Source organism: Metopolophium dirhodum, chromosome 5 (assembly GCF_019925205.1).
Source record: "Metopolophium dirhodum isolate CAU chromosome 5, ASM1992520v1, whole genome shotgun sequence".
NCBI lineage: Eukaryota > Metazoa > Arthropoda > Insecta > Hemiptera > Aphididae > Metopolophium > Metopolophium dirhodum.
In genome coordinates this window covers 36,743,996-36,757,383 of record NC_083564.1, presented here as the reverse complement: position 1 = coordinate 36,757,383, position 13,388 = coordinate 36,743,996, and the positions used below count along the sequence as shown (strand labels likewise).

General features: G+C 32.1%; 1 protein-coding gene across 2 annotated transcripts in view; it reads left to right on the top strand.

Moving 5' to 3' along the window:
- Nucleotides 1-13,388, top strand: part of LOC132944092 (protein Shroom) — a 181,735-nt gene that overhangs the window by 71,801 nt on the left and 96,546 nt on the right. Inside the window, exon 1 of one of the 2 annotated variants that reach the window (XM_061013264.1) lies at nt 13,089-13,388. The exons of the other annotated variant lie outside the window; for it this stretch is intronic. The gene's annotated coding sequence lies outside the window, so the exon portion shown is untranslated. Of the gene's footprint in view, nt 1-13,088 lie in introns of those variants that run through there. 2 annotated transcript variants of the gene reach the window in all.

Genomic DNA, 13,388 nt, shown 5'->3' with positions numbered 1-13,388 from the left:
GAATTCTGGTTGTTGTCGCACAAATTCCCACTAATGGCGCACTAATGTTTGGCAAAAGAAAATTTTGAAAATTGTAATTTTTTCTATGATGGGGGGCTGGGGAAATGCTCAAAATGGAAAAACGATTTTTCCGAGTATAACGGGTGTCGCACGAATTCTGGTTGTTGTCGCACAAATTCACACTAATGGCGCACTAATGTTTGGCAAAAGAAAATTTTGAAAATTGTAATTTTTTCTATGATGGGGGGCTGGGGAAATGCTCAAAATGGAAAAAACGATTTTTCCGAGTATAACGGGTGTCGCACGAATTCTGGTTGTTGTCGCACAAATTCACACTAATGGCGCACTAATGTTTGGCAAAAGAAAATTTTGAAAATTGTAATTTTTTCTATGATGGGGGGCTGGGGAACATTTCTACAGCCCCCCATATATATTTTTGAATTTACGGTTAAACCAGTATCGCACAAATTCTGAAAATAGTCACACAAATTCACACTAATGGCACACTAATGTTTTGCAAAAAAAAAATGTCAAAAATTATATTTGGGGGGGCTGGTGAAATGTACGTCCAATACTCGGTGTATCGCGGACCCTGTGCTGTTTGTACGTAAGTGTATGATTTAACTCTAAAGTATCAAAATTGTACCAAGTTTGTCATTTTTACTTAATTCCACCTACGGAGGATTAATATAATCAATTAATACAAATACCTAACGCAACCGTACTAAAATCCGATGAATAAAAAAAAAATAAATTTAACACTTTAAATTAGCCTATCTTCTTCCCAGAGGTCTAATCTACACACAAACATTCATTTGTATCTATAATAATATATAAAATGATAGCGTTTGTTTGTTTGTTCAGGATAAACTACTGAACCGATTTCGAAAATTCTTTCACCAATACAAAGCCACATTCTTTGTGAGTGTCATAGGCTAATTTAAAAAGGGAAGTGATCACCCCCGGTAGGTGCTAAAACAGGAATTTTGAGATTTACGATAGAAATTTTTGTTTTTTAATGGTTGCTATGGGTTATATATATAAATAAAAATAATTGTATAGACGTTGTTGTTGTTTTTGGCCATGTCGCCAGGTGTTCACTTAATAGGCCATAACTCCGGAACCACTTATCGAACAGCGTACAAACTTCACAGGAACAATCTACATATCAATTTTAATATGCCCTGAAATTTTTATCGAAATCGGTTTTGTGGATCTTGAGTTATAAAATTTATTCAAAATGTACACTTATTTTTATATATATAGATATGTATTGCCAGTGATGTAGTCCTAAAAAAGTTTATGGATACACGCCTTAATCATTGTAAAAAATAACACGGGGGGAGGGGGTATACCTAGCCTGCGTACCACGATTTTCGTTAAGGGTACACGCATAAATATAAAATTAGTAGTTAGGTCCACTACACCACTGTGTATATCATAGAGTAAAAATATATACATTATATGTATTACCTACCTAAACATGTTGGGTACTTGGGTATATATTTTATATATATTATAAAAACAATCTCGCAAGCCGATTCTTATGTATTTAAATTTAAATTATATTGCTTGCATTGTCCCTATCGTACACAAATTACCGGAATTTAATGAGTGGTTTCGCGTGGATACCATAATATGTTATAATATTTTAGGTAGGTTGCCTACAGTTTGTATTATTATTGCGAATATAATATCATTATTAAATCTGTGGACTGGACTGACCACTAAGACTGGACAGATATCAATTATATACAGACATATAGCATGGGTAATACATTTTTTTTGCGACGGTCAATAAAATAACGTTGCGCAATGACGCCAGTCCTAATCGAAAGATAAACGGTTCCATTTATATTATACACAATATAATATACATTATGATGATTATATACATATAGAATATCGTTCGCTAGGTATGTCATTATAATAATATACAAGTGTGCGTGTTGTCGTTATTATTATTATTATATTAATAGAAGAAACATTGTAATATAATATTATTATTGTTATACATATCAGGAACGTACCTACTACCTAGTGTTCCAGTGGAATTTAATCAAAAACGCGCGTACTCGTATCTTGTCGAAAAATGCGGGCAGATCAAATTAAGATTTCTGTTTTACATTCACATCGGAACCTGTTTCACCCGAGTTCCCTTAAGTTATTTTTAATAACCCATCATAAACGAAAAAATGATTTGTGCTTTTCATCATAATATTATAACGACACCGGTGACGGTGTCAAAAATTATGGACATACATCTCATTTTCTAAATAACAGGGATGGGCATCGGCGTACGTTTTTTATCCGGAGCACGTTGCGTTATAAAATTTATATTTTTAGAATTTTATTAAACAATTAGCAGTTAATAAAAGTTAAAGACCTCTTATTCGAATACAATCGGACACACGGGACTTTTGAGTTTTGAAAAATGGCCCATATGGTAAGTGTTTGAGCGTTTCCCTGTAAATGATTTAAAATGACTGAAATAGTGAAATATGATAAAATTAAAACAAAACAATTCAACTTAACTTATTTCTTAAAATGAAAAATTAATTCGTTAATTAAAAAAGAAATTTAGTAAGTTAATGAAAAGCCAGAAGTAACTAGTTAAGTTAAAAAGTTAGAATAAAATTAACTTCTTAACTTGACTTTACTTTTTAACTCGTTCATGCCCATCCTTGGTTAAATGAAATATCCAAAGTATAATATTTGAAAAATATTTATCAGATAATGAGGGTTATCTAGGGGGACAAAAAATGGCATGATACGCACTGTACAAAATATTATATTATTTATCTGTTTAGTCACATCTTGGGAATTTCATCAACTGTAGGATCGTGCCAAAAACCATAAAACAATGTTCAAACCTATCGTGTGCGAGTTATCAATGTTATCCAATCGGCATCGGTTCTAACGCACATTTTCAGTCTAAAATTTCATTCAACTAGTTTCTCGTCGTATTTGTGGACACCACTATCGTTAAAAACGACAATTTAATTAGTTATTAAATATTATAATATAGTAAATACTAATGTACGTATTATGAGTATAATTATTACCTACATTACAATTTTCGGTTTACCTTCTAGAATTCGTTACGTAACTCGCGTATATTATTGAGATTTGTGGGCATTTCGGTAATAATCCAATGCCGTCGCGGGTTCGATTTCATTAATATTATTATTATTGTTATTACCCACGTTAATATGTTTGGACGTATAATAATATTACAAGAGTAGGTATTATAATGAGGCGGATGTGGAGAACTATATACATAATACACAAAATATATACACAGGCGCGCGCTCCTCTACCTACGGTAAAGACAAAGAGCACATATACAATATAGGTACATATTATATTATATTTTATGTAACCCGTGCCTGTTGTTATTAGGCGTATACATTGTACATACCTCTAATTATATATATATATATATTTATTTAAACTCATCTAAGAACAATTACGTTGTTCTTCGCCCCACTACAACCCGTAATAATAATATGTATTGTATACCCGTTATAAAAATTGGTAAAAATACTATCATTTACTCGGGCTATCGACACTTTCACAAAACCGGAAAGCTAAGAAAATCGAATTCACTGTGTGGTTCGTCCATGAAATATAATAATAACCAGCTATGCATTATAAATTATAATACACATATTATACGGATGCATTCCAAATGTATAATAACAATAATAATGCGATTGTTTGGTTGGGTATACGTTGTGTTTTATCCTCTTCACCACGAAACAATTACCTATGTCGTAACAGTAGCCAACGACAATAATGATAATATTAATTGGTATTCGCGTGTACCTCGGGCAGTTGAGAAGTGCCTTAGCGGCATCTGAATTCGCGTTTAAATCACGGCCCGCGGAAATGCGTGTGTATAATAGTTAACAGTACGAAGTCGCCGGTAATAAGAACTCTTAAAACATTATCTGAAATTGTATAACACTCCACTGTCTTAGTACTTCTGTGAAGGTATCTGCTCCGATTTTAAACACCATATTATTAAATGTTTTAATAATATTGTCTGAATATAAGCAGTATTACTTAAAAATAATATTTGTAATAGACAATAGTTAGATAATTGTTACAAACAAGTAAATGTTTAATATTAGAACTGTTAAACAAAATATGAGTATTCAATTCCATAAAATCCAGGAAGTCGATCTGAATATAGTAGGCGTGGAGTATACTTTATCATTGAATAAGTCACTTAATAATATGTGTTAAATTTGAATTCAATAATAAATCATTTTTTATACTAATAGAAGAGAAAACTTTTTATAGCATCACGGTTTGTCAGCCAATATTTTTAAGGACATTTTATTGTATATTTTAATTGATATTAGGTATTTTATTTTTCTGTATTAGTAATACTATAAGGTATGTTTAACTAATTTTGGCAAAAACAAATTGCTTAATATATTATACAATAATTATAATATTAATAGCTTAAATTATTAACTTATAGAAGTTACATTAATAATTAGGAATTTTTATTTTGTTTGAATATCCAAATTTTTAAAAATATAAACTTGAAACGCTTAAAAAAATTAAGCCTGTGCATTTTGATATTTTTAAATTTTAAATTAGTATAAGAACAATTTTTTTGAGGGATCTTGTACTAAATCTTCAAGCTTTTTTACCTGCAAGCATAACATTTTTATCAACTAAACAAAATAAAATATAAATAGCTCAAAATGAGCCAAATTATTTTGAAAATTATACCACTTCTAGTAAATTCTAATATATATATTTGTTAAAAATTTCAAGTATCTACGATTATTCGTTTCTGAATAATAACAAAATAACTTATGAGTAAAAAATTGGCGTTTCGTAATAATATTCCCATAGTTTTTTTTTTGTAGTTTTTCCCAATTATTAAGAAAAATAAGGGTGTCCATTAGGTACCAACAAGATTTAATTTTATACCAGAAACCACACTTTAAGTTGAAGATTGAAGCACTTTTTCTATGCTATGAAAAGTGTCGTCAGATACAAAATAAAAACGACACGTCATTTTAATCCACTCAGAATTTACAATTATATTATTATATGTCTATATAGAATTATCTTAAGAAGTAAGATTGTATATAATATGTATGTATATATTTTTCATATTATATGTTAACTTCGTATTTAGAATAAATGACGTATTTTAAATACAATTGTATAATACGTTTAAAATCTAAATAATTTTTCTGGCTGTTGTCCGTTAATAATATTCAGCAGTAAGAACATTATTCATAAACTTTTACTCAAATACCTTCCAACTCTCATCCGCACCTATACTACATAGTGTGCTGGTTAAAGTGCACGTCATATATTATATTAGGTATTATTAATGAATTCGTTATTTTGTACTTTACACTCGGCTAATAATTTATACATTATTCACGACTGCGGAACGAGTAGTATTTTGCCGAGTATATCATTTACGATTGTGAACAGTTCTCGATGACGGCAACGCATCATATTATATGATTATTTTACAGTTGCATTGCAGCAGCACTGCTATCCGTTTCCATGCACGTATACATTTATTTATTTGTTGAAACGAGTTCAAGCTGCAACCGGACATGTCTGACAGGAGTATTTATTATTTAATAACAAATTAATACATCATAACAAAAATAATCAATAGTTAATGGCCAATGGGTATTCATTGGTCCGCATTCTTGAGGGTACCTATAAAATATTATAATTTATAATATAATATACCTAATATATTTCTCACATTTCAGTTTCTATATTGAACAGTAGCTTGTGCGCGTAAAAATAAACGAATAGTATTATAAACTATTAAGTACACTTCACATAATAAGTTTCAAAATTATTGTAGGTGTTCTGAATACGACAAAGCAGTATGACGTGTAGCCGTGACTTTACACACTTTCTTAGCCGACGTTATAATATACTCTATAATATAATAATATGACATTTGCCACTTTGATTCGTATTTTGTAAGTTTGGAGACCAAAAGCTTGAAAAATGTTAGAGCTGCGTTTCCAGATCGAATGTTAAACATATTATACATGTAAAACATAGCAAAAACTGTTTTACGCGGAGGAAGAACCGAGATGGCTACAGTCATAACTAAGAAACGTAATATTCACCAGATAAAAAGGAGAACTTTGGCTGTGGAATATCGTTTTTATTTTTTCGATGTGTCGGAATTATAAAACAAGTTATCTATTCAAATTTGGGAAACAAAAAATAATGAATTTTGAAATAATAAGAACTTTTTTCGTGTGAATGATATCAAAAAAATTACAACGATATTTCACAGATAATGTTCTGAACTATATTGTATATATATTTGGAGTCTTAACTATCACTACAACAGCCTGAGTAGTCTATATACCGCGCAAAACTGTTTTTGCTATGTTGTACATTTGTAAAATTGAATAACACATGCAGGTGTAGCGTACTTGTTGCCGCTCTATACTTAGAGATAATCTAAGAATAATCCTATTAGGTACATTCTTTCACCACCATATTTTTATGTATCATTGCCTAAGTAAACCAATACTAAATAATATGCATCTTTAGCCACTCTTCCGTGTAAGCTTATCAATGTATAGTATTTGTACGGAATTATTATTTACTACCCACTGGTGCACGCGGTAGATTGATTTTCAATTGATTTTGAATGAAATCACAATATTTTCAGTCGATCTTCTCATTTCCAAAGTATTTTTGATATACATATTAAGAGTGTGTGTTGCGTACACTGTACACGGTAATGATGTTCTGTATATAAATTATATGCAGCAAATACGGCGATAACTTTTTTCCTATTTTTTTCGTTTGCACCGTCGCCGGACTTGTCCGATTCCCGCCATCAAAATGCGAACAAAAAAACGGGTTTTTCAATTATTTTCACGTTCCGTAGCAGCTACACAAATGTAGGTATAAAGGTATACACACTCGTACCATATATAATATTATTAAAGGTAATAACGCATCGCACACGCTGAATATTTTTATAAACTCCAGTTTTATAAGCCGTTTTCGAATTAAAAATATATTCCGCGAATATTGTTATTATTTTTTTTTCAAACGCATGTAACTGTTGTTGTTATTACTATCCGTCTATACGATTCACTATATAATATTATCTACTGTGCGTCTGTGCCTATATAATGGAGGTACGAGTCATATCATATTTTATATATTGGGCGCGTCGTGTATAATATGATGGTGTGCGCGTTTTTTCACTAGGAGAAAATATTGTAGCTAACGGACTCTGTATATAATCTAGATTATAATATTCTACACTCGAAAAATGATTACGATAAAAACAAAAAAATTATCATAAGTCGAACAGTGTTTTTTCACGTAGGTTGAAGCGCTTTTCTAGAAATCCCGGTTTTGATCGTATGTATATATAATATTATATAAAATATACATGCACACGTGAGGGTCGATTATGCAACATATTCGATCGTTCCAAATATAACGATACTCGAAACCAATTATTTTTAATTTATTCGTTATACGTCTACTTTGAATATTTTTAAAAATTCTTCAGACGACTATTATACATAAACATAATATTATTATGGATACAAAGCTGAATGAATATTTACGATGTCAAAAAATGTATATAATTAGGTCTATTAGTTAATTACTTATAGCAACTATAGTTATACAACTAGCAGTTCATTTTACTAATCACTGTATATAATAACCATATAGTACACTTGGGTAAATTTGATATGTAATAGTTATTATATTATTATTGTGGAATTCGTGGTGTCTTATCAATGAAATCGTTTTTAAGTAAAAAAATGTACTCAAATAATACACAATTAATTAACGTGTGTCGCATATGAGATGTGAGTTATACCACACTGTGGGACTATGCCACTATGGGATGAGGTTTGTATTTAAAATTTGAAGTGAATAATGTTTCCTTGTAGGGTTTTTTTCAATAAATTACAATAATTTTCAATATTAAAATTAGTAGGTACCTACAACTAAAATAGTATTAAAGTAGCGGATTTTAAGATATGGAAAAGCATTATTATTATTAATTGTAATAATAACAATGTTATGTATACAGTAGTAGGAATTAAATTGTTCGAATTACAAAATTATAATTGCACTGTGTATAATAACGTAAGAGCATTTCACATTACTTGCGGACTGCGGTTATGAATTTTAATGTTTCGTCCTAATTCTCATTAATTAATATGAAATGGTTGTGTTATAATAAGGCGCATAACACGAATCGCCTAAGCGTTACAATATACAGTATACACCAATTATTACTCCAGAGAACCACAGTCCACAATAACTTTGAAACCCACTTTAATCAGTGCGTAATGGAGTAGGCCATAAAATCCATTACGTCATATCTACAAAATAATAATTATTTACAATCATAATATACCTCATTGTGATAATATAGTATCATAATTCACAACACAACAATATATGCGGGACATGATAATGATACCTACTGTCATTTTTGATTTTGTCAAAAACATAATTTTTCATTAAAAATAATAAAATAATATGTATGTAATCCAAGAAATTTAAGTTAATTGAATATTATAATAAATTGCTTCTAATAAATGTTAATGATTTTATAGTTGTTTTTCGTAGATTTTTTAATCACGGAGATACACTAAAGGTTTCGCTCATCGATACACCTAAATCAAATGTCACATTGTTCTTATATTTTTATTAGAGTAAAGAATGTTTTCTATCAATTCAGTTACTTACATAGTTTTAATATTATATATAAGTATTAATGTATAATATTATATATTACTAGTTGATCCTGAGCACTTCGTTGCCCGTAAAAAATGGCAACTCTTAAAAAAAATTATGATTGTTCAACTCCTTTTGGGTGTAACTCGTTGCAGTATAAGTTCAACTCAGCCTCTCTGGTAGGCAATCCGACTGTCGGATTGCGGACAAATTGCAACTCATACACCTTGGTGTATAGGCAATGTTCGAAAATTCGATTCGATGCAAGCTATTGTACCTGATCTTAATAATGTATGGACCTGATAACCGAATAACCCGATCTGCCCGAATAACCAATGGCAATCAAATAATAAATAAATACTTATTTATACTAATTATTTCTCTTATAACCATTAGCAACCATTTATAAAAAAATGTCCACCGTAAATCTCAAAATCCCCGTTTGAGCACTTTCCCAAGTGGTGGGAAGAGGGTGAAAAATACTTAACGACCTATTATCATATACCTATGAAATATAAAAAAAAATTGTTTATTAATATCGGTCGAGCCGTTATGGAGGAGTTTGTACACTAACACCGTGACACGAGAATTTTATATATTACATATTATACTATATATTTCGTGAATTAGCTTTGATGGTACCGATTCATTATTCACAGACTCGACAAAGTATTTTAAAAAACATGTGTTTCGATTTACATTAATTATACTACACTAATTTAAAATATAACAATAGTGGTAATAATAAATTATCCGGTTTGCTTTGTGGAACGAAACTCAATCCAAATATATTAAGCCCGCCGTTTATTGGAATATGTATAAGACAGTAACATATATTAACGTATACATATATAATGTCTATTTAAGTTGGAAAACACTTACTGTTTTTACATCGCACTCGCATGCGCAGTCATTCAACGATATACATTATAATATATTTATGCATGCTTTTGGCTGCATCACGTCTGGTCAGTAATTTCTGGCATATATTCAGTTTTCATTGTGAAAATCGTCCAGCGATTCCCTGTCTTATACACCTATACTCGCAATATCTTTTTTCCACGTCGTGATGTCAGCGAATTCAATGGTTGTTTACTCTGCAGTATATCTGTATGACCGCGATAGCACTGTCACTAGTGCGATTCAACAGTCGGTATCGGTCACCACTCGACCATAATATGGTAATATAATATTGATATAATACATTATGTTGTATTAGTGTGGGTATAATTGTGGAGCTAATTATAATCTCGTCAACAGTTAGTATCCATTATTGTTCGAACAATAAACATCGTGGAACAGTAGTTGTACATAAATAGCGTATAATGCTTTTGACTCATCTCAAAACAATTGAGATTTATGTAACAGACACGAGTATTAAATATATTATACTGTATTGTAAGCGTTGTAGGCAATTGAAGCCAATCAAGTAAACGTGACCTCCCTCGAAACGTCGTTTTCTATTTTTTGATGGGTACACATAAAAGCATATTATTTTTACTAAAGGTGTATTAATGTAATACCAGATAGTAGGTACATTAGTATAAAATTTAAATACTCAGATATTCTTATATATTGTAATGTATTTATATTATATATTATATATACCTACTATAGTTCATTGTGTATTAGTTTTTTTTTGTTCTTACATATCATTATATTGTCATCTATGTTATAGTACATATTTATTTTCCGTTTCTTATCGCAATAGGTATATTACAATAATTTAAATCTGAACTAATGGAATAGAAAGTAAATGAAAAAAATGGTCATGTTTTGTTGTGATAGTGTCGATTGCCGAGAAACGAGTCAGGATCAGTTATTGGTTTTGTTACATATACGTACTATGTTACTTAATTATATTTAAGTGTATCAATTTTTATGGACTAGGAGAAAAGCCCGGATTTCTTTACCATTAGACGTTGACCTATAAAGTACAAACCATAGTATACTATGTATTTAATAGGTTTTGTATTGAATCCGGAATAAATATAAATTCTTTCGATGATTGTAAAGAATTTATAAGTCTACTACCTCAGTTAATCTAATGTTTTTTATTTTTGTCAATTTTTTATACTGTAATAATAATACTTATTTCTATATCTTATCAATTGTAATTTATAAATTATTTAAAGTGATCAAATATATTATTTACTATTATTTAAATAATTACATGTTATATTGATTAAATCTATATACGCACAATCTTATGGCTTTGTATATGATCCAACTATTTTTAAATAATTGTATACTTATCTTGTCATCTATTGTTGGAAATAAAAAATATTATTATTATTATAACGGACCTTGAAAATACTTATCTCGTATTTGTTTTTATAGTACATTAAAGTAAAATTAACGTTAAAGTAAATGTTTACCGATTAGTGATTACCTAGGTACGTTGTGTAGGTACGTTTGGAATACAGTCTTGTGAGAATAACAAATATTTAATATTTAAACTTTGTATTCAAACGGTTACGGAGAAGTAATAATATTGGGACGATTACAAATAATAAAACAGTGTACATTATCATATTAATATATATTAAAGAACCTGTTCAAATTATTCACGCGATGATGTTTAAAAAGTACACGTTGTTGTCACTTACTCTGAAATTAGACAGGATTATTCAGAAATTAATCGGACGTCGGACGATGAGATTCTTTCAATTGAATTCTCTTGATACGTAGTTATACATATAATTATAATAATCTATAGTCAAAAAAATACCTACTACAGGTACCTACTACAGGTATTAGGATTTAGAATTTTTTCTGCAACAAACACCACCCTTTTTATCTACGGGCTTTCCGTACAAAAAACAAAGAAGCGTAGTATCCTTACAATTTGTAATACGTGGATATAGATTTTGAGAGGTTTTTTTTTCTAATCGAATAGCCCATATATTATATATTATATTTAATTATTTATCCTCTAGCGTTCTTGCCTGTATAATATTTTTTGTCACGCCTGCACCGAAAGTTTGATTTTCGATAGTGGTTGAGGCGTTGGAAAGCGTTAATTTTCTGTCCAGCGGGCGGTAAAATGGAAATCCCCAAAAGTGCTGCGCGCACATTTCACGCGCGTATAACCTGCACAAACAGACATTGAAATCTATACCACGGTCGTCGGTCCTCACACAACATAAACTTTTGGTTACATCTTATAATCATATTATAACCTCCATGCGTGACGCTTAAAATAAATAAAACCAAATAGTTTCTTTCATGAAATATTGTTGTCGTGGTTGTTGCATAGATCCCTGCATTACTTTTGCCGTGGTCGATGAATGCAGATGCGTGACAAAAAATAGTATATGTGGCTCGTGCAGGAAGGCAATTTCATTGAAATAGCTCACTTCCTGCCCTTGCCACACAATGTACTATTACAAAATAAATAATTAATACTGAACTGGACATGCATAGATTCCCCCGCATTTCATGGAAACTTTACAGTAAAATATTGAACATTGCAACCCTGGAATCGGTATATCACATTTGGATTTTAGTTCACAGTCTTGAATTCTATAATATCGGCCATACAATGTATTATGTATAACGATAAAGATTACACTAGGTACTCAAAAGTGAAAATCGCATCGACTACACTGCTGCGCTGCAGGTGTTTCTGTTCGTATATTATATCGATATATAACGTCCCGAGAATAACGAGCGTGAAAAATAAACGATGGGACCACCTTGGACTTTTCTTTAGGCCCACCCGCGTTTAAACACGAAATAAAACGAAAACATTTATCTTAAATTTTTTTTTCCCACAAAGGCATTAGACAGATTTTTCTAGAAAGGCATTTTAATCTACTCAAACGTTTCGTTTCTGATTTAGTTGACCGAGTAAAATAGCCGAAAAAGGGTAGTTCACCCAAGGAGACCACGTGGATACGGTGACCGCGTATCTACAAGATTTTCGTCGCGCGGGCTGTGCGTGACGGGTGGTGGGTGGGTGAAGGGTCGGTCTAGGCCGACCGCAAGGCCGAACGACCGCGACCTGTGCGCGTAAACACCGCGGCGGCGGCGGCGGTGGTGATATTCGCGAGGTGCACCGCTCACCACCAGCGAGCGCGCGCGCTCACAACAGGTATTCAACAGCTATAATATTATGTATAGTGGTAAATAATAATAATAATATTATTATAAAATGGTGCGGGGGCACACGTCACCCGTTTCACGTATGCTATTCGGCGGCGGCGGGTCCACATACGTACGATCGCGCGCACCCACCACCGTCACCATCACCACCACATCGCGCGCGCGCGCGCACACACACACACACGCACACATATGCAAGCGTTTGAAACGAGCAACGCGACGACCGCGACGGCACCGTCGCAGTCAGTTTCGTTACGAGCGCCGATACGTCCGGTTCGCACGTCGTCGTGGTCGTTGTGATCGTAGTAGTCGTCGTGATCGTATTAGTCGTCGTCAACCGCCCCGCGCGAACCGGTTGCCGCCCGCCCATCGCCTGTGTCGCCTTCGCGATCCGTGTTCGTACGCGCCCGCCGCACATACTACATTGCGATATCGTCGCCGTGCGTTTCGAGTGCGCAAATAAAGGATAAAAATATATTTTAGTGAATCTGCGTATTTGGATAACCTGCAGCCGCGCCATGGACGGCCGCCGACCTTAG